This window comes from Tursiops truncatus, chromosome 19 (assembly GCF_011762595.2).
Source record: "Tursiops truncatus isolate mTurTru1 chromosome 19, mTurTru1.mat.Y, whole genome shotgun sequence".
In the NCBI taxonomy this organism is placed as follows: domain Eukaryota; kingdom Metazoa; phylum Chordata; class Mammalia; order Artiodactyla; family Delphinidae; genus Tursiops; species Tursiops truncatus.
The window spans coordinates 20325552-20344565 of NC_047052.1; the positions used below are offsets into that span (position 1 = coordinate 20325552).

Consider the following 19014-nt stretch of genomic DNA (forward strand, 5'->3'; position numbering starts at 1 on the left):
CCATAATTTCATTCTGAGTGAGATCTGCCTGTCTTCCATCCCCTCCAAGCTTTCCCCTTTAGGTGTATACGTCTTCTAATCAACTATGTGGTAGAAAAGCAACTAACCAATTTTATTAGAAGTATGTGAAAAAATAATTGCGAATAGACAAAGTTTTAAAATGGTGCTGCCTGAGGCCATGAAGAATTCTTCTTTGAGAGTCAGTTCAGAGCATTATGATCATTATTTTAACTCCTCAGTGGGTTTTTTTCCCCTGGTTCTTCTGTCCTTATTCACTTTCATTCCACATAGCATATTGATTTAGTTATTTAGGTGTTTTGTATATAAAATCATCTTAATGAGTATTGATTGAAGCACACGTTTGTACAACCGCCTTGGAGGTATCTGTAGAATAAGGCCATTGGGTTTCTTCTTGAATAGTTCACAAAGAGGCGGTGTCTGTTGTTTTAACAGACCTAGGAACTGTTATCTCAACTGTAGGAACAGTTGGAAGGATTAGAGATGAGGATTAACAGAGAACCTTTCTTTAAGATTCCTGGGAGCTGGGATGAGCCCTCCATTCCCAGCCCCAACTATTCTCGAATTCAGGGAAAGCCTGGGCTTGTACTTTCTTCCAAGCTTCCTTTCCTAGAGCTGAATGCAGCTTCAGAGCTGCTGAGGGACCATGCCTCTCTTCAGCCTTGAAATTCAGTTTATGTGGTCCCAGTGGAAGGAGAAGTAGGATAGCCTCTGCGTAGGAAGTGTCGGTTACTGCGTTGGGACCATTCCCTCCAGCCAGGTTGCTTGACTCATTTTATTTTATATTTTTATTAATTATTATTGGAATATAGTTGCTTTACAATGCTGTGTTAGTTTCTACTGTACAGCAAAGCGAATCAGTTAAACATATACATAGATCCACTTATCCACTCTCTTTTAGATTCCCTTCCCACTTAGGTCACCACAGAGCATTGAGTAGAGTTGACTCTTTTTACATGGAGGACTCCCCAACTTATGTTTCCGCCATCTTGCTCTCTAAAGCTGCATGGGGTGGGCTGGGAATCTGCTTGTGGGACAATCAATTAATCACCTGCTCTCCGACAACCCAAGAACTAGAAGATCCCTCTGTGGGCATTTTTGGTAGTTCCCATTGAGATAAATGGGGATTCTAAATTTTAAATAAAACAGCCTGAACTACTAGGTAGCAGGAAGGGCCGAAGTTGTTCTGGGAACCATGTATTTTAGCTCTTTTGTTTAGTGGTTTACTAGGTGCTATCATTGCGCTGGTATCATTGACTTTATTTGCAAAATAAAGAAGAAGGAGAAGGAGGAGGAAAAAGAGGAGGCGGAAGAGGAGAAAAAGAAGAGAGGTGAGCCACAATATGAGGGGCACTTTTCTCGAGAGAGAGGAGTTTGGATATAAGCGTCCCCCATGAGTCAGCATCCCCCCTAAGTAAGAGAGAAGGAACTTTTACTGTCATGCGCAAGCCAAAGACTAAAGAGAAAATAAAACAAAACAGACAGACAAACAAACAGAACTAGTTAGTTTTTCTCTCTGGAGACTGTGAGGAATGGAAAGGCAACCTAACTCCCGAGCCATGAATCCTGACTCAAGGAGTATGGCACATGGAGTTAGGACTTTAAATGAGGAGGGATTTTGGAAAACTATGAGTTCAACTCCCCATTCTGGAGAAAGACATGGAGATCCTTCAACAAATAACTCTCACTCTTTATGCACGTTTTTCTCAGTCTGCTTCATATCCACTTTGGTCTTCTCCATACCGTCACCCCTCAAATTAGCAATAGTGGCTACGTTCTAGCTTCACTTTCTTCCAGTTTCCGGTTCTCCTTCTGAGTCCTGGGGGCTGGGGCAGACTTTATACAGTGTCTCGGTCCTGAGTGCAGTTTGGGTGTGGAAAGAAAGACTCATGAAGTGCAATTGCTTGCAAGGCACCAGAAGGCTAAGACAAAGCGAATGCCCTCGGGAAGATCAGGTTGAGAGAGCCATGAGCATAGCAGTCTGGGCCGAGCAGGAAATGGACGGCACACTCAAGTTGCACCCTTGGAGGAGAGGGGAGAGGGGTGCTATGCCAGGAGCAGGACGTGGCCAGCTTGAGGAAGCTCTGCAGGGAGGGTGTCTAAGGCAGAAGTGCCCCAATCTTACTCTCCTGCTCCTGAGTCTTTTTGTGAGGGCGCCCCACTGGCCACATCCGAAGACATGCCAGAAGGTAAGTGAATCCCCTGATGCAGTCCTAACAGGTGAGCCCTCGAGGACAAGGGCAGGAGAGAGGAGTGGACTTGGAGGGGGTGCGTGGAAGTCAGGAGAAGCCCTACAACTTTGACCCAACTGCTGTCTCCCTGCATCGTGGCATGCGTCCATCGCAGGAGCATCAGTGTGGGAGGGAAGGAGTGGGAGCTGAGTGCCCTCTCCTGCACTGCTCATTAGACAGATGAGTCCGACACCGTGCTGCCTCGCGTGGGACAGGACAGCCATTCCTAACAAAGCTCTCTCCAGATAACACACCAATCCATGGGCGTACAGATGTCTCAGACTCAGGAAAGCACGGAAGCACGTTCTGCAGGACCACTGATAGCATGTTCCCCTCACCGGACTAAAAGAGTAACAGCAACTCATGAAACCCCGTCTGGTTATGGTGCACGTACCAGAAAGTGCGGTGATGTCTTCCATCATTCGATTTTAGTAGAAACTCTTTTCAAATGAAAGTAATCTGTCTTTCTCATGTCTGGGAAGAGTGGTTATTAACTATGGAGAAACTGTCTCTCATAGGAGGTCAATTAATTACTGCATTTTAGAGCTGCTTCTTGAAAAACAGCAATTAATTTCACTGCGTTTCTGGGTATTTCTTCTGCAAACTTTATCCTTTTGAAATCACTGTTATTCTGGGGAGACGTGGAGACTTGGTAATTTCTGAGGGCTTTACAAGAGATCGTATTCTGTCTGTTTGTTTGTTTTAATGAATGCAGGGATAGAATTAGGTTTTAATTATCACTGGCACCTTTTCACTATTGGAAATAGACTTAAGAAGACAGAAAATGGGAAGAATTCATACTGAAAGGGGAGTTGATAAGTACTCAGAAAGACTATTTATCCAAACACATCTTAAGTGACAATGCTCTCTGATATGAAAGAATAGAGTCCAGACACAATGTGGGGTATTTCTGTTTACTGATTAATATTCTTTGCACTTTCCTGGTCTATCTAGTGGGTTAGTTCTTCTGTAAGATTTTTCTCTGGGCGAGAAAAATCAAAGAGACTATTCTCACCTATTCCTTAAGCTTTTAACTCAGGTTCAGTTGCATTATCTTTGACTGGGTTGGACCCTGCTGCCCTCCCATTTGGTTTCTCAAAAAGCCGCGGAGAACTTGACTAGCTTTTGTCCAAAGGGCGGTGAGCAATGATTTTTCATTGCCAGGGATCATCTGGCTGTGGGAAGTAGCCACATCTGGGTTTAGAGATGTAAGTTGGGCATTTCATGCTGACCTTGCCAGGCCTTCCTGAGGCTGTGAGCTTTCAAACCATTCTCATAGGTAGAAACCGAGGTTTCTCAGCCTCTGCACTTTGAATGTTTTGGGCTGGCGGAGTCTTTGTGCATTGGAGCCTGTTTTGCGGTATCCTCAGCCTCTACCCACTAGATGCCAGTAGCAACCCTTTCCCCTCAGCTGTGATGATCAGGACTGTCCCCAGGCATTGCTAAATGTCCCCTGGGGTGGGGGTGGGGCCAAAATCATCCCTAATTGAGAAGCACTGATATAAACCCAACTATTTATAGAGATAGACGATATATAGACTGTAGATAAACATACATGAGCACATGTACTTATAGCCCAATAATATGAGGGTTGTGGTTTTTGGAAAGACTCTGTGTATTAGGTTCAAGAAACAGAACTGATAGGATATAGACAGATATAGATATGGATATAGATATGTAAGAAGAGATTTATTTTAGGAATTGGCCTGTTTGATTATGGAGGCTGAGAAGTTCCATGGTCTGCCGTCTGCAAGCTGGACGAACAGGGAAGCTGGTAGTAGAATTCAATTTGAGTCCAAAGGCCTGAGAACCAGGAGTGCCGATGTGCAAGGGCAGGAGAAGGTGGAGGTCCCAGCTCACCAAAGAGAGCACATTCTCCCTTCTTCCTACTCTTCGTTCTATTCAGGCTCTCAGTGGATTAGATGACGCTCACCCACATCTGTGAAGATAATCTTCAGGTTCGAATGTTAATCTCTTTTGGAAACACCCTCACAGACGCACCCAGAAATAATGTTTTACCAGCTACCTGGGAGTCCCTTAGCCCTGACAGGTTGACACATACCATTACCCGTCTCGCCTTGTTGTGTGTGTTCAGGCACATGTGAATTTCGGTCCAGTCTCTGTCAAAAGCGAGCTCTGGGATACTTCCTCATCTCTGGAGCCTAACGATGTTGACCCCATAGGTTTTGGTGGTAAATATATGAGCTTGCAAAGTGCTTGTTACTGAGCCCAGGATACAGTAGGGGATCCAGGAAAGCTGTTTCCTGCCCACATGCAGAAGCTGGTAGTGCTAAATAGACCGATAGCTGTAGTGGAAAGAGAAAAGTCATTCCCTTCATTGACAGATGTTTCTACTCTCTTTGCTCTGTGTCAGCTGGAAGAGATGTCTGTCTCTGTTTCATGTGTATCACTTCACATGAGATTGCTTTTCTTTAAAAAGTAAGCGTGTAAGCAACATACAAGCACATTCTCATTGCAACACTTCCAACACCACAGATAAAACTTGAGTCTCCCTTGACCTTTTACCCCAAGGTCACCCCCATCCCCAGAGGCAACCGTGAGCATCAGATTAAGGTGTTTCCTTCTCAGGTTTTTATATCATTATCAGTTTGCGTGTATAAACACGTTTTAATCTTATACATAGCAATCTGTTACCTTTTACCGCATATACTGTGCGTGCATGGCTTACTCATTTTCATTGCTGTTTGGGCCATCCACAGTCTAGGGCCTGCCGTTGTTTCAGATTTGGGGCTAACACAAACAGTCCTGCTGTGAACAGATTAGGTCTCATGGGGCATTTATGTATAATAGTTACCGTAATAATTGTTGAGACAGAGATGGCATGCATATTTTAAATTTTAACAGAAAAGGCCAGGTTGCCCTCCAGAGTGGCTGGAGCATTGTACATTACCAGCATTCAGTAGCGTCAAATCTTTTTTTTTTGCCAATCAGATGGAAACAAACAAACATATATTGTTTTAATTTGCATTCCACTGATTACTGTCCAGAGGAGTATATTTTCTTATGTTTGTTGGCTATTTTTTCCTTTTGAGATTTGCTTCTTCCTTCCTTGTGCCTGCTTCTGTATTGGATTGTCACCTTTTTCTTATTGATTGTATAAATATTTAAAATTTTTTTTTGGCTGCGTTGGGTCTTCGTTGCTGCGTGTGGGCTTTCTCTAGTTGCGGCGAACGGGGGCTACTCTTTGTTGCGGTGCGCGGGCTTCTCATTGCAGTGCCTTCTCGTTGCGGAATACAGGTTCTAGGCATGCGGGCTCAGTAGTTGTGGCTCAAGGGCTCTAGAGCGCAGGATCAGTAGTTGTGACTCACAGGTTTAGTTGCTCTGCAGCATGTGGGATCTCCCTGGACCAGGGCTGGAACCCATGTCCCCTGCATTGGCAGGCGGATTATTAACCGCTGCACCACCAGGGAAGTCCCTGGATGATTAATTTTTATGTGTTCTGCATATTCATTCTTTGTTATACACATCGCACAAGAAGAGATTTTAAGACACTGCACAGTAAGCATTTCAAAGGGCATCGGGTTAAAAAGCTGCTATCTGGGATAATCAGTGAGCGTTCCCAGCTGTAATGTGTCCCCATCTCCTTGTCCCTGCTTTCCTAATTACACCCCTGATGTTGGCTTTCCTCAGCTGCAGGTACCTCCCTGAACCTTCTCGATCTCTTGCATCCTGGGCAGTCCCCCACCTCCGTGCCTCTGAGCTCGGCGGCTGTGGCCTGTGCCTGCCCCGGGCAAGTACAACAGTGTTCTTGCAACCTTCCCTTCCTCAGAGCTGCATTCCCAAGTGTGCGACACAAAACACCATCCATGGAATACTGATAACTGTTGTGGGCACACAAGACTCATGACATAAATTTGCAAAACACTTGGTTGAACCAAATTCATGACCTTTTCTCACTGCAGGCCAGTTTTTCCTCTCAGTGCCTTTGCTGTGACACCCTGCATGGTGTCCCTCCAAGAGGGGATGAGTTAGCAGCATTTCCCAAATGCCTTTGACAAGACAGGACTTCTTCCCTAGAGCTTCTCTTCAGCCCACCTCACCACGGAGGATGCTTCAGGGCATTTTGTCGTGGTGCACGCAACAAGGATGTGGCTTGAAAGCTGTCACAGGCTCTTCCTGGAATTGGTTTGTGTGTGTGTGTGTGCCATGCTATGTCCTCTTTCCTTTGTGTTCTGTGGTATCTCCCCCACACAAGGCGTGGCATGCAGTAATAGTTCCGCGATAGCAGCTAGATGATGGGTACCAGCAGGATAAATGTGGGAAGCTGGGGTAGAGCTCTCAGGATGGTGCTGTTTGCAAATTTTCAGGCCTGGGTTTGATGAGCCGTATGCCTTTGGAGCGTCTCCTTAGCCTCCATGGGTAGGAGTTTGCCTGCTCTACAGTGGGAATAATAATATCTGGTTGCCAGGCGCTTTTAGGCAAATTGAATGAGATAAAGGATGCACCAGCCTAAAGCAGATGCTCAGATGGGTTCAAACAATAACGTGTTTGTGGTTTGAGTCTTGGCACAGTGTGCAGTGTTGGGAAACCCAGAATCTCGAATGTTCTCTGATGCCCCAAATCCATTCATTTTTCAGAGAATTAGGTAGCACTTAATGTGGAAGTAATTCGGGGGGAAGAAAACATAGAGGCTCTCATCCTTTCTCATGGTTCTTCCTAGGGGCGTCCCATCAGTTTCCTGGTTTTTCTTCACCCTTCTGGAGCAGCAGCTTATCACACTTGGCAGTTTTTTCATCATTTGCAGCATCAGCCCATCACAACCCCTCGAGATACCTGCCCCCACCAGCGGGCATCACTTCCTCAGAGATCTGAGTCCTGACTCTGTGAGACCCCTCCCCCAGAGCTTCCTCACACCCACCTCTTCTCTTTATGTTCTCAGCCCTAGCAAGTGGTAGCTACTCCTACAGTTGGTTGAACTGTGACGCTCTGTGGTTCTCTTTTTACCCTTTCAAGTACCTAGTTATCAACTTTATTCCTACTGAACAGTTCTTTATACTAAGTTCTCTCTGTTCAAACAACTGGGTTGGGTTCTGTCTTTAGAGTGGACCCTCACTGATAAAAGAAAAAGGATGAACAGAAGTAAAGAAGGAAGGGATGGGTTAGAAGGAAGATTGGACGTCGCTAGTCCTCTAAATCCATGTCTTGTGCTCACCCCTGGAGCTCTCAGCTGCCAGCCAAGTCCGTGACCGGCTGATCACACCCTCCTTGCTAGAAATCTGAACACTCGGTGCACGATGCTTCCCTCAAGCACATTAACACATTCACCATAGATTAGCTGGCTAATCATGATGTGTCTCTTGTCTTCTCGTGGGACTGGCTGCTCAAATGTGTTTTTCTTTAAGGTGATGGAAAGTCATCAGTAATTCATTAACGTGTTCTGGTGATGTTGATTGCCGTTATAATGATTATTACGTGGCTGTATTAGGTTATGGGTATTAACGTCGTCTCTTTGACGGGAACCCGTTAATGAGCCATGTGCACTTCCCGTAGAGACTCAGCCCGTGAGCGTGGTATTTGGAGGCAGATGGAGACCAAGGACTTTTCTAGCGATGGCCCCGATAGTGTGCGCTCTGAAGTCAGACAGCCTGGCTCTGCCTTTAATTACTTAGACAATTCACTTAGCTTTCCTGCTCTCAGTGTCCCCACCTCTGAACTGGGGACGATGATGATGATGATGATGATAACAATAGTAATACCTCCTCATAGATTGTTGGCAGATTGAATAAGATCATAGAGCTTAACATATCTTAGGGCACCCAGTATCTTTTCTAAAAAATATTAATTAATTAATTAATTAATCTGGCTGCGCCAGGTCCCAGTGGTGGCACGTGGGATATTTTCTTTTTAGTTGTGGCATGTGGGATCTAGTTCCCTGACCAGGGATCGAACCCAGGCCCCCTGCATTGGGAGCATGGAGTCCTAACCACTGGACCACCAGGGAAGTCCCAGGGTGCCCAATATCTATCATTGCTTCTATAAACAGCTCCAGACACAACAATTTTGAGCCCTGAAACACTTCTTTCTGCCCCAACGCCAACTTTTAAGCTTATTTCTCTCATCAGGTACCCATTAAGACAAAGAAGTGGGTAGGCTGTATCTTTGTGTGCCAGGGTAATTGAACAGTGCCTGGCCCTTGGTAGGTGCTTCATAGATGCTCATTGAATGAATGAGTCTATTGGTAAACCCTGGGCTTTGCGATCATAAAGATTGAGACTGAATCCACCATCTGACACTACATAAGCTGGATGAGATACTGATTCTCCACGGTCCTCATGTTTCTCATCTATAACCAGGGACAATAAATATCTATCTTACTGTAGTGGTTCCCGGGAAGCTTGTTAAATAAGATGCATATTCCCAGGCTTGTCCCTGGAGATGCTGAGTCAGTAAGTCTGGGATGGGCCCTGATGCTTATATTCCAACAAGCTTCCGGGGAGGAGGGGGGTGGTTCCATGTGGGTGCCCTGAGGACCACACTCTGAGAAACACTGCATTGCAAGTTCGTTGGGAGACCTCAGTGTGGCTGCAGGTGAACTACTCCTGGCTGGTGTCCAGTCAGTCTTAACACCCTCCCGCTTCAGTGATTGAGAGATCCTTTGTGGTGGGCACCTTCTGGATTTTATGTCAAGACATTTGGGCTTAAATGTCACACCTGCCAAAAGACAGCTCTGAGAGATGAGGTAAATTACTTTTCGGGCTGTCTCTCTTTTTACCTCATATGTACATACAGGTTTTGAAGGGATCTTTTCAAGAGTATCACGTGAGAAACTATGAGAGAAACACTCTGCAAACCATAAAAGGTCTTTCAAGTGCTATGTTTTTCATTTTATGGGTTCATTTTCTTTTTTATGATGAGCCCCTAAATCCATATCCTTAATCCTAAACCAGAAATGGTTTCTTTTCAAATAGAGAATCGTTTATAAGGTGAATCGGAATTAAGGTAGCCCAGGGGACCACTCGTAAGATACAGAGGCCGTGTCGAAAGGAGACACAAGTATCAATGACCAGCCTGAGGTGACAGGTGCAGGGCCTGAGGACGGAGCAGGCTGGGACGAGTAGTGGTCTGGCATCGTGCCGCTGCCCAGTGCCCCTCCTCCCGTCCCTGCTGAAGGCTCCAGTCTGGTCCACACCGCTCACTCCCCAAGCTCTAGTCTCCGTCTACACACCTCTCTCCTCCTTTCCTGCACTCTCCAGGGTGGGGTCAGGGAGCATCCAACACCTTTCTTGTTGTCACCTCCATGTTTCTAATTATGATGAGAAAAGGCCACGTTTCTGGAACTCAGACCCTGGCAACTGTCTTTGATTTAATGAGAGCTGATGACAGGGAGAGTCGACGCGTTTCTGAGTCAGACAGACTTGAGCTCGAATCTGTGCCCTGTAAGCTTTCTGTCTCTGATACGTCCTCGCAGCCTCTGATCCTCACTCTCTTCCTTACCTAGAAGCTGCTGCTAAGGATAAGTTCCTCTCTTGATTGACATGATAAATAAATGGGAATCAAGAGTGGAAGAAATAGGCATTAATCGAGCACCTACCGTGTGCCTGACCCTTTGGCTACGTTAGTCTGTACGATCCTCACGGGCCGGTGTTCTTGGGTTATCCCCGTCATCATCCTGTTAGAGCCAGGTGTCAGGAGCACAGAGATGTGTGCCCCTCCCCTTCACTAGGATCTCCCCAGCGTCTAGAACATGGCAGACGTGCAGTCATGCATTCTCCCTTTGGAAGGAAATGGATTCTACCAGAAACGAAAGTATCAGCAATCCACCGAAAGCTGCATGGCCTGGAAATGCCAGAGCAGGAGCCCAACCCCAGCCCGCCTGCTTCTGAGGCCCCGACACTGTCATGCGCAGTCACGTGGGTGGCCCAGCTTTCAGTGCAGGGACAGGCTGGGTGTCCCTGCCACGCTCTGGACCTGTGTGCTTGGGACCTCTCCTGTCTCCCTTAGATCTTTACCTTCCCCCTCACTATCTCTCAGACTCACCATCACCTCATTAACATGCAGTTGCACGATTCCTCAACATTATAGGAGAAAGCAGTTAGATAAAATGAAGGGAAAATAGTACTATTTGCAAAGACCAGTAGTACTGAGCTTTCCACCTTATCTAGGGGCTAAATGTGCCTGTGGAGCCTCACCACCCTGACCACCTGAAATCCCCCAGGGGTGGAGTGGGGTTTTTTTTACTTCTGTCTCTTATACGATACATGATCTTTACATTTTGCCCACCGTTGTGAAATCTAATGGCATCATTTTCATGCATGGACACGGGCCTGCCAGCTGACAGTGGTTAGCAATTCTTATTACAAATATATCTTCTAATTCCTGAGCTAGAATTGTAAAGCTTTTCTATAGTGACACTGAACCAAAATATCAAAATTGCTCAAGCCTTTAAAGAAAGCGGCAGCAAAAGGTTGCGGAATGCCTTGTAAGTAATGCTGCGGCTAGGCTGTCCAGAATACAGATCGGATGGCGGCCTGAGTTCTCCTGTCACCTCAGATCACCCAGGAACTCAGACTCTAAGCTGCCAGTGCCTTTGGCAGGAGTTTGAGCAGAGAGAAAGAGAAGGTGAGGGGTAGGGGGGAAGAGAGAGGGAGAGGAATCTCTTTGAAAAGAAACTTGTGCAGAGTTTTTATCATGACCACTCTCTGGACGTGGAAGGGCCTCTTTGGGGTTTGGAGCAAAAACACTGAAACAGGATGCGTCTGTCAGGTCCCACCCGTAGGCCTGCGGTCTGAAGGAATCTTCCTCCCTCTTCTCAGGCCACATCCGCTTGGAATTTCCTCAAGACACAATCCACCATTCATATTCCTAATGAGGGTACCTCTTCATTTCTTCCCTCCAGCCCCGGGCGGGCGGGCAAAGGTTGTCTTCTTTGGTGTCCCACCACCTCCTGGGCTTCTCTCTATCACAGAAAAGCCAGTGTAGACAATTGGGAAACATTCTGGCTTTGAAGCTGAGGTGAGCTTCTGTTTTGGGCATATGACTTAGGATACAGGGCAAGACATCTTACCTCTCAAAGCCTTAATCAATTCACCATCAAATGGGCTTAATGATAGTCACCGAGTGGAATTATTTCGTGGGTTAAATGAGATAATATGAGCAGCAGCATGAAAGGTAGGGTTTATTTGTATTTGTATGTCTTTTACCACCTGCGATTTGGGGTGGCTGTCTTCTTTAGAAGACGGGGCTCCTTGGGGGATCCCCTAGACCCACAGCTCTGCGGATGCTGCTAGGACCCAGCCTCTCTCCTGATCTCTTGACTCTGTTGGTCTCCGTGTGCTGGCTTCTTTCTGCAGGCAGGCTTTCTCCCTGTGGTTAGGAAGATGAAAGATGGCAACCCTCAAGGAGAATCACGTCCTCACAGCTTACCATTCGGCAGGGTCAGGCTGCGGTGGAATGGAGGAATCTTTCCCCCACTGCGATCCACATAGGAATCTCAAGGAAGGCTGGTTGGCACACCTGGGTCGCATTTCCACCCACAGATCCCATGTGGGAGATGGGATAGCACATGCCTAAGTATCGACTCGCTCTACCTCCTGTCCTAGTGTTCTGGAATGGGGGTGGGCAGTATGGGTGCCTATTCCCCCAGGACCACAGGAGCAGGAATAGTTATTCAATAGGAACAGACTGCTGGCACCAGGAAAGGGAAGGATCCCTGGGAAGTCAGAACAAATAGATGTGCATTGCAAGGCCAAACCCTGCTTAATAAATTAATCAACAAACAAATGCATGACAGCAGGGTTTTGAGCGAAGAGCCCTGGCTTGGGAATAGGGTAAATTAAGTTCAAGTCCCAGTGCCTCTGTTGACTCGGGTGACTTTGTATGTTGGGACCTTGCCTCTCTGGGGCTGGCATCATGGGCTACAGAACTTTCTGGTTGGATTAGAAGATCTCCAAGGCTCCTTCCAACTTGGCGTGTCTGTTATCTCATGCTGCTGCTCTTAAAGAAAGAATCGTAGGTTAATTGGAACAGGGCTCTTTCGGCAGGCTCTGGAGAAAACCATATAGATATCTATAGGTTAAATAGCGTAATGGCAGGCTTTCCCTGACTCAGGGGAAGTGCAATTTAGAAGATGAAAAATAAGTAAGACTAGCCGTCGTATTTGGGACAGTGCTGAGCTCTCTTTAGGGAAGACCACAGACACGGGCGTTCTGCCAGCTGCCCGTGGGAGGGTCAGGTTGTCTGGCAGGAGGGACGAGCTGGGGCTATAAGGACAGGGACGACACAGGGAAAGCACATCATTGTTGCCATTCTCAGGATTAAACACAATGTGTTGGGCGATGACTTAGCCTTGCATTGAATAGGTGAGGAAACAGAGGCTCAGAAAAGGGAAGGAACTTGGCCTTGGTCTCCCAGCCAGGACTGGGGTCAGAGAGCCCCTGGACTGCATTCCTCAGGCCCCATGGAAAGGTCTGAGTGGTATAGGCCATGTGCTGGCCTTGGCTCAGGGATGGGGGCCCACCCTAATGTGAAGAGCCAGTATCAGGCTACTCGACGTTCAGGGCCAGGCAAGAGGGAGACAAGGGGCCCGGCCCCCCCGCCTCAGCAGCCATCTGGGGGGGTGTGGGGGGCTGTTGTCTGAAGCCCAGAGCCCTGGGATCCTTCCTGTCCTTCCCACACCCCTCCTTCTTCTTCCTGCCTCCCAACACACATGACATGGACTCCGAAGGCCCGAGGAGGGCTCTGCCGTCTAAGGACTTGAGTGGTTCTCAGTTCAGTAGACAGGCGGCTGTTCGTGGCCCGGATTGGAGCCGGAGGGACCCAGCGGTCAAGGCCCCCGGGGAGGGCTGGGCCCTGTGCTGCGGGAGCTCTGGGCGCTGCTTGCCTTTCTCAGACCAGCCTTGGTGACCGCTGATCACTTTCCCCTGCCTTTGTTTCTCTCCTCATCTATGTCTGCCCCTCTCTGACGTTTCTTCCTTTGGTTCATTTGTCCCTTATGACTCCATTTGCTTTCGAGTTTCTTTGTTCGCTTTCCGCCTCTCTATTCATTTCCTTTCCCATCTGCGCAACCCTCTTTTCTCGTCTCTTGCTGTGTCTTTCTCTGCCTTGGGTCTCGGTCTTCCTCTCTCTGCTACCATCCCTGATCCCCCCCGACCCCTGCCCTCTCTGTTTCTTCCTTTGCGGAGCTCGGCTGCCTCCACACACAGCCCAGCGCCTCCCTAGCTCAGCCCCATCTCACCCTGGATCTCTAGGTCCTGGGTGGCTTCTTCCTGAAGGCCCAGGCCTGGCCCCTGTTGGAGAGCCTCCCCCTCCGGGCTTGTCCCCCAGCTCCTCCCTCTCTGAGGTCCCCTCAGCCTGGGGATGTTGATGAAGTGCTCTCTTCACCCCAGTCGGGGGCCTGGCACTCTGGAGAGTAGAGGGGGCTTCGGGGGCAGCGAACCGAGACGTGAGGGCTCACCCCTGGCTCTGCCCTCCGTCTGGGCCGGCCCGGCTCCCCTCTGTCTGCAGGCTCCCCCTCCAGAGACTCCACTGCCCTTGCCCACCACTCTCCCAGTGGACTTGAGGGCTCAGGGAGAGGGCCGTCTGCATAGTGGGTCCTCAGTAGATGCCACCCCCATGTCCCCAGCCATCTCCCTGTTGTATTCCAGGGGCAGCCCTTTACCTCTCCGGTCTAAGATTGTTCACAGACTCCACAGTCAAATAAGCATTTATTGAGCACCTCCTGTGTGCCCGGTGCTGTGCTAGGTGCTGTCCTAATGCCTGTACCTTGGGAAACAAGCTAGGCATGGCCCCTCTGATCACAGGCTCATGCGCCACGCGCAAAGTCAGACAGCAAGTGAGAACCGACGGTGCCAGGTGGTGAGGGCTCTGCCTGGGGAATTGCAAGACTCTGTGGGTCCTGGGGGTGGGGGGGTGGCACCCAACCAGGTCAGTGAGGTTTAGGGAAGCCTGCCCTGAGCAGATGCTCTCGCAAGCTGAGACTGAAGGATGTATTAGATTTTCCTGGTAAAGGGGTGGGTGTATGTGACAGGGATTGGAAATCATCCTGGTGGAAAGAACAGCCGCTGTGAAGGCTTCAGGTCAAGGAGAACGTTTCTCCCCATCCCTTGTTCCCCAGGAGAACACACCTTCATCCTTGAAGATTCAGCCCAGCTGAGACCCTCCCTCCTCTGAGTTCCTATAGCCCCCTCCCCCGTTCCGCCAGGAGAGCCGTGTGTTACCGCTTGACATCCTGGTCCCCTCAGTGGACAGGGGCCATCTCTGACATCCCAGAGCCTGCTACCAAACCTGGGATCGTCAGTTCTTAGTCAGTGTCGTTGAGTTCTGATTTATGAACAGATGGAAGGGTGGAGGAATTTAAAGAGAAAAGATGACGGCGTTCTGGGCATGATCCAAACTCCGAGGCTGCCAAAGCTTCCTCCATCCGCCCAGGCTCCCTCCAGAAACCCCGCTTCTTTCCAGCGTCCTGGGGGTTTTGTAAAGGCTGGTCCATCATTGTCTCCAGCTGCCAAGAACGCCTTTTTGTCCAAGAAGTCAAACTAACCCCCAAATATTGGATGCGTTTGTATGTGTTTCCTGCAAGCTGAGGCATGGCTTTCGAGAAGTAATCAATTCCCATTGACTGGCAAAATGTGACTTGTGTCCTCTTGGCCAGTTTTGGACAGCAGAGTTCATTAAAAGCAGGCATCTGGCAAGTGGACACCCCTCAGTGCTACGGTAATAAGGACTTATTATGCCAAGCAGCAGGATCTGCCCTAAAGAGTCCCTGGCATGATTTCGTGGGGACTTGCCCATCTGCAGCAGCATTTTTTGTAAATGAGTAATTTGACCATGGTAAAAATCCATGAGGAGTTTTTCCGAGCTTGGCCGGTGAAGGGTTGGGAGAGAACTCGATGGAGAGGAGAGGGGGAGCTTTGGCCTGTGGGGGTGTGGAGACCCCTTCCATCCCTCTTTCTCCTTCCTGCTCTGACCCCCACGCTTCTGGCCAGAGATTTCTCTTGTCATCACTGGCAGGAGAGTGGTTTGGCCCCAGGCAGACAAAGGCACTGCTCTGGAGTCTTGTGGCCCCTTGGAGCGGACGGACCCACATCTCTCCCACAGTTGTTTGCTTTCAGAGGCTCCCAGGGCTGGAGCTAGGAAGGTATCCATTGCTTCCTGAATTTGCACAGGGCAGCGGCTTCTGGAAGTCATCAACTCTGAAAGCAAACCGGCACAGGGCCCCCTTAGCGGGCAGTCCAACCCAAAAGCAGGAGTTTGCTTTGAACTGGTGTTTATGGGGTGCCCATCATGTCAAGCTATGTGATGGGCTCATCCGCACGCAGAGATGCCTCATGGTCTTTAGAGCAAACACCAGAGGTAGAGATCATCGACGCCCTGGTTTGAAAGCAAAGCATCATGTTTTGTTTTCCATTTTAAAATGTTTACATGGGGGGGCTTCCCTGGTGGCGCAGTGGTTGAGAGTCCGCCTGCCGATGCAGGGGATGCGGGTTCGTGCCCCAGTCTGGGAAGATCCCACATGCCGCGGAGCGGCTGGGCCCGTGAGCCATGGCCGCTGAGCCTGCGCGTCTGGAGCCTGTGCTCCGCAACGGGAGAGGCCACAACAGTGAGAGGCCCGTGTACCGCAAAAAAAAAAAAAAAAAAAAAAAGTTTACATGGAAGGTCTAAAAGGTTATGCAAAACAAATATTGAATTACTTTTGAGAACTGGAGCTAGAGGGTTGGGGAAGGCTTTGAATTTGTACTTAACATCCTAAATATGTTATTCATAAGTTTAAGAAGTAGTTATTAAAATACTTATTATAGAAAGTTTGGAAAACATAGAAAATAAGACAAGAATAATATGATACCTGTTAGATACGATGAACATTTCCATTTCATCCAATTAAACTAAGACTCAATGCACCCAGGTTCATACAGATGAAAGACGAGCCAGGATTTGGTTCAGATTTGGCAATGGTTTCTACCCTCCTGGGGTTTCTGAAAGTGTTTTCTACATAACCCTTGGTCCTAGGAGAGCTTCCTCTAGAGGGATAACAGGCTCCGTGCTCAGATAAGAGTGGCATATGGTGGTTCCATGTCTTGCAATTGATGATTCACCATCAATGTGCTTACAGTATGTATTTGCTTATTAAAGGCTCTGAGAAGTCCTGTAAACCTCCCATGAAACTGCATTCCACTCATTTTGGAAAATGCATGCTCCCTCCTGCCCCTGCCCATCCAACCCTCTCCTTCCACTGGTGTCTCTGGAGTCTGTGTGGGCAGGTGGGGACCGTATGGTGGAGGCAAGGGAGAAGTGACCTCCAAAAGTCCTCACTTCTGGGAGGAGCGGTGGGAATCTTACTGGCCCACACATTTTTTTTTTAACAGATGAGGGAATTGCAAAGGGGAAGTGAGAGTGCCTCACCCAGTGTGACAGAGGAAGTCAGTGGCAGGATTTTGACTTGAACCCCAGCCTCAAGAGCAGGACCTGGGCTCCTGGCAGATGTGGCTCCCCACGGAGGCCTGAGGTTCAGCTCAGGTGCTCATGCGAGGCGGGGCCCGCCTGGTCTGGCTGTGGTGTGGCGAGTGTCTCCAGCAGAATCTGATCATGAAGGCTAAGGTTTAGCAGCAGAAATACACCAAGCTGCCTGGCGAGTTTTTTGCTGCGTAGGAGAGGTTATTTCTGGACTTTGAGGATGGGTGGTGCTGCTTCAGCCCCCTTTTCCTAGCAGCACCCACTTTTCCATGGCACGTAAGTTTGGGCCTCAGCTGAACTTGTCCTGGAGCCTTCTGGGGGCCAGGCTCTGTGCCCGATGCTTTATCCGGCTCCCCTACTCAGTCTTCCCAGAGGTCCCATGAGGGGGGCAATCCCACCTCTTTCACATTCTGGAGAGGACTAGGTTGCATTGTCACGGCCAAGAGCCCAGGCCCCGGAACCCACTCCCCACCTTCCATGAAACCATCACTGACCAATAGCTTTGAAATCCCAACACCCTGAGTGGCCTGCAGGGATTAGAGATCCCCACACCTTACATTCATTGATTTACATTTTCATCTTTTCCTGAGCATGGACTAGAGGCCAGGAACCATCTAGACATTGAATCCAAAGGTATTAAGACACCTAGTTGGGGACAATTGTGTATAGAGCTCACCGAGGTAGTGGTGCTTGATAAACCTAATTTCTGGGTGCAGGCAAGCTTAGGAGGGCCTTCTACGTAAGGGACAGCTCAGATGGATTTTGAAGGATGAGGCAGGCTTAACAGGAAGGAGCCAGGAGGCATGGCTTTCTTTTCAATGGAAAAGCTTAGCTGAAAGGGGTGGAGGTGTGAAACAGCACATCTGGAGGCCAGCTGTAGAGCAGCCCAGGAACAGGGGGGATTTGGAGGGAAAGGAGTGAATCCAGCCTCGGTGGTGGGCAGGGGTCAAAGGCCAAATCTGGGGAATGGCATGAATAAACGCACATTCAGAAAAGAGCCCCGTCTGCAGTGCAGAGGACAGATTAAGAAGGCCCCCAGGGAATGCATGAGAACCAGGCGGGAGACAATGCCCTGGTCCAGGGGCTGCCTGGTCAGTGGAGCGGCACTGAGACAGTCATCGGAGGTGGGGAAGGCACCTGAGAGGTGAAAGCGAGGGAGGGTCTGCTCAGATGGGGGGCTGAGGAGGGAGGGTCCAAGTCAACTTCCGTGTCTCTGACCAGTGTGGTTGCAGAACGCAGACCACGGTCTCAATTCCACGTGAGAATGAGGCATTGAGTGCGTATCTAAACACAATCTGATAGCTAGACCTTTGGAAGTCTTTTCCCATACATTAAATCACTAATCAGTCATGTTTTAGGCATACCAAGGGCCAGGCAGTGGGGAAGGTCCATCCTAGGTGTGGATAATAAGGGAGTACTTTGTTGGCGGAGAGTTGGATAAAAATCAGTCAACTTTCTCTTATCACCTTACGCCGGAAATTCTAAACGGTGTGAGGAATAAAATACAGCTCTCTGGCAGGTAGATTTCTCCCACCACTGACTGGCCTGAACTTTTCGGTTTGACCCTTCAGCCTCCAGCCTCGCTGGCTGGTTTAAGCTGATCTCATTCAGAGGGCCGTGCACTTTTCCTAGCGGGAGCCCTGGCAGCGGGTCTGTTTGGCAGGCTACTAAGTGCGGCTTGGAGGGCTTTTGAGTTTCTTCCTCAAGAATGTTTGTAAGGGCCTCACTCTCCCTTCATACATCCCCTCCGCAGTCTTCAGACTCCAGCACAGATTGCCTTGCCGTGTGGGAAGACTCTCACAGCTTCTCGTCGGCAGATCTTCAGGTGTATTACTGATCAGGGTCTCTGGCCAGGAGGAGGCCCGGCCCTTCTCCTCCCCAGGGAAAGCACTCTCGGTCTCTTAAGTCATGTAGATGCCCCCCCCCCCCCCCCCCCCCCCCACCGAGGGAGCTTGCAATGTTTGGCCTTTCTCTGGGGCAGCAACAGTGATTCACAAGGAACGTGCAAAATATTGCTCGTGGTGGGTGCCGTGTCAGGGCCTCTTGGTATTAAGGCCCTAAATAAAGCCTCATAGTGAAGGGAGTGGGACAGGGAGAGCAACTGCAGGCGATCCTTCCAGAAAGGATCTTTGGAGTCACTGCCTGAGAGGGTAGAACCTGGCAGCCGGCCCAGAGGAGGGCAGGGGTCAAGGCTCTTCTCAGATGGGGCTCTAAGGCCTGATTGTAAGTTGCCAGCAGCGTCCTCAGCTCTTCTTGCAGCTGCGAATCTCCTGCCCCTCCGCCTTACATTTTCATGCACGGACTTGGGGGGCTCTGATTTTGGGGTGGGGGTGGTAGTGGGGTGAGGGTAGGCCAG

General features: G+C 49.1%; 1 protein-coding gene and 1 non-coding gene across 2 annotated transcripts in view; one reads left to right on the forward strand and one right to left on the reverse strand.

Moving 5' to 3' along the window:
- Positions 1 to 19014, forward strand: part of LOC109550088 (thymidine kinase 2, mitochondrial) — an 886444-nt gene that overhangs the window by 661662 nt on the left and 205768 nt on the right. The window lies entirely within an intron of this gene.
- Positions 8139 to 8211, reverse strand: TRNAW-CCA (transfer RNA tryptophan (anticodon CCA)). Its single transcript has one exon. It is a non-coding gene; the product is annotated as a tRNA-Trp (tRNA).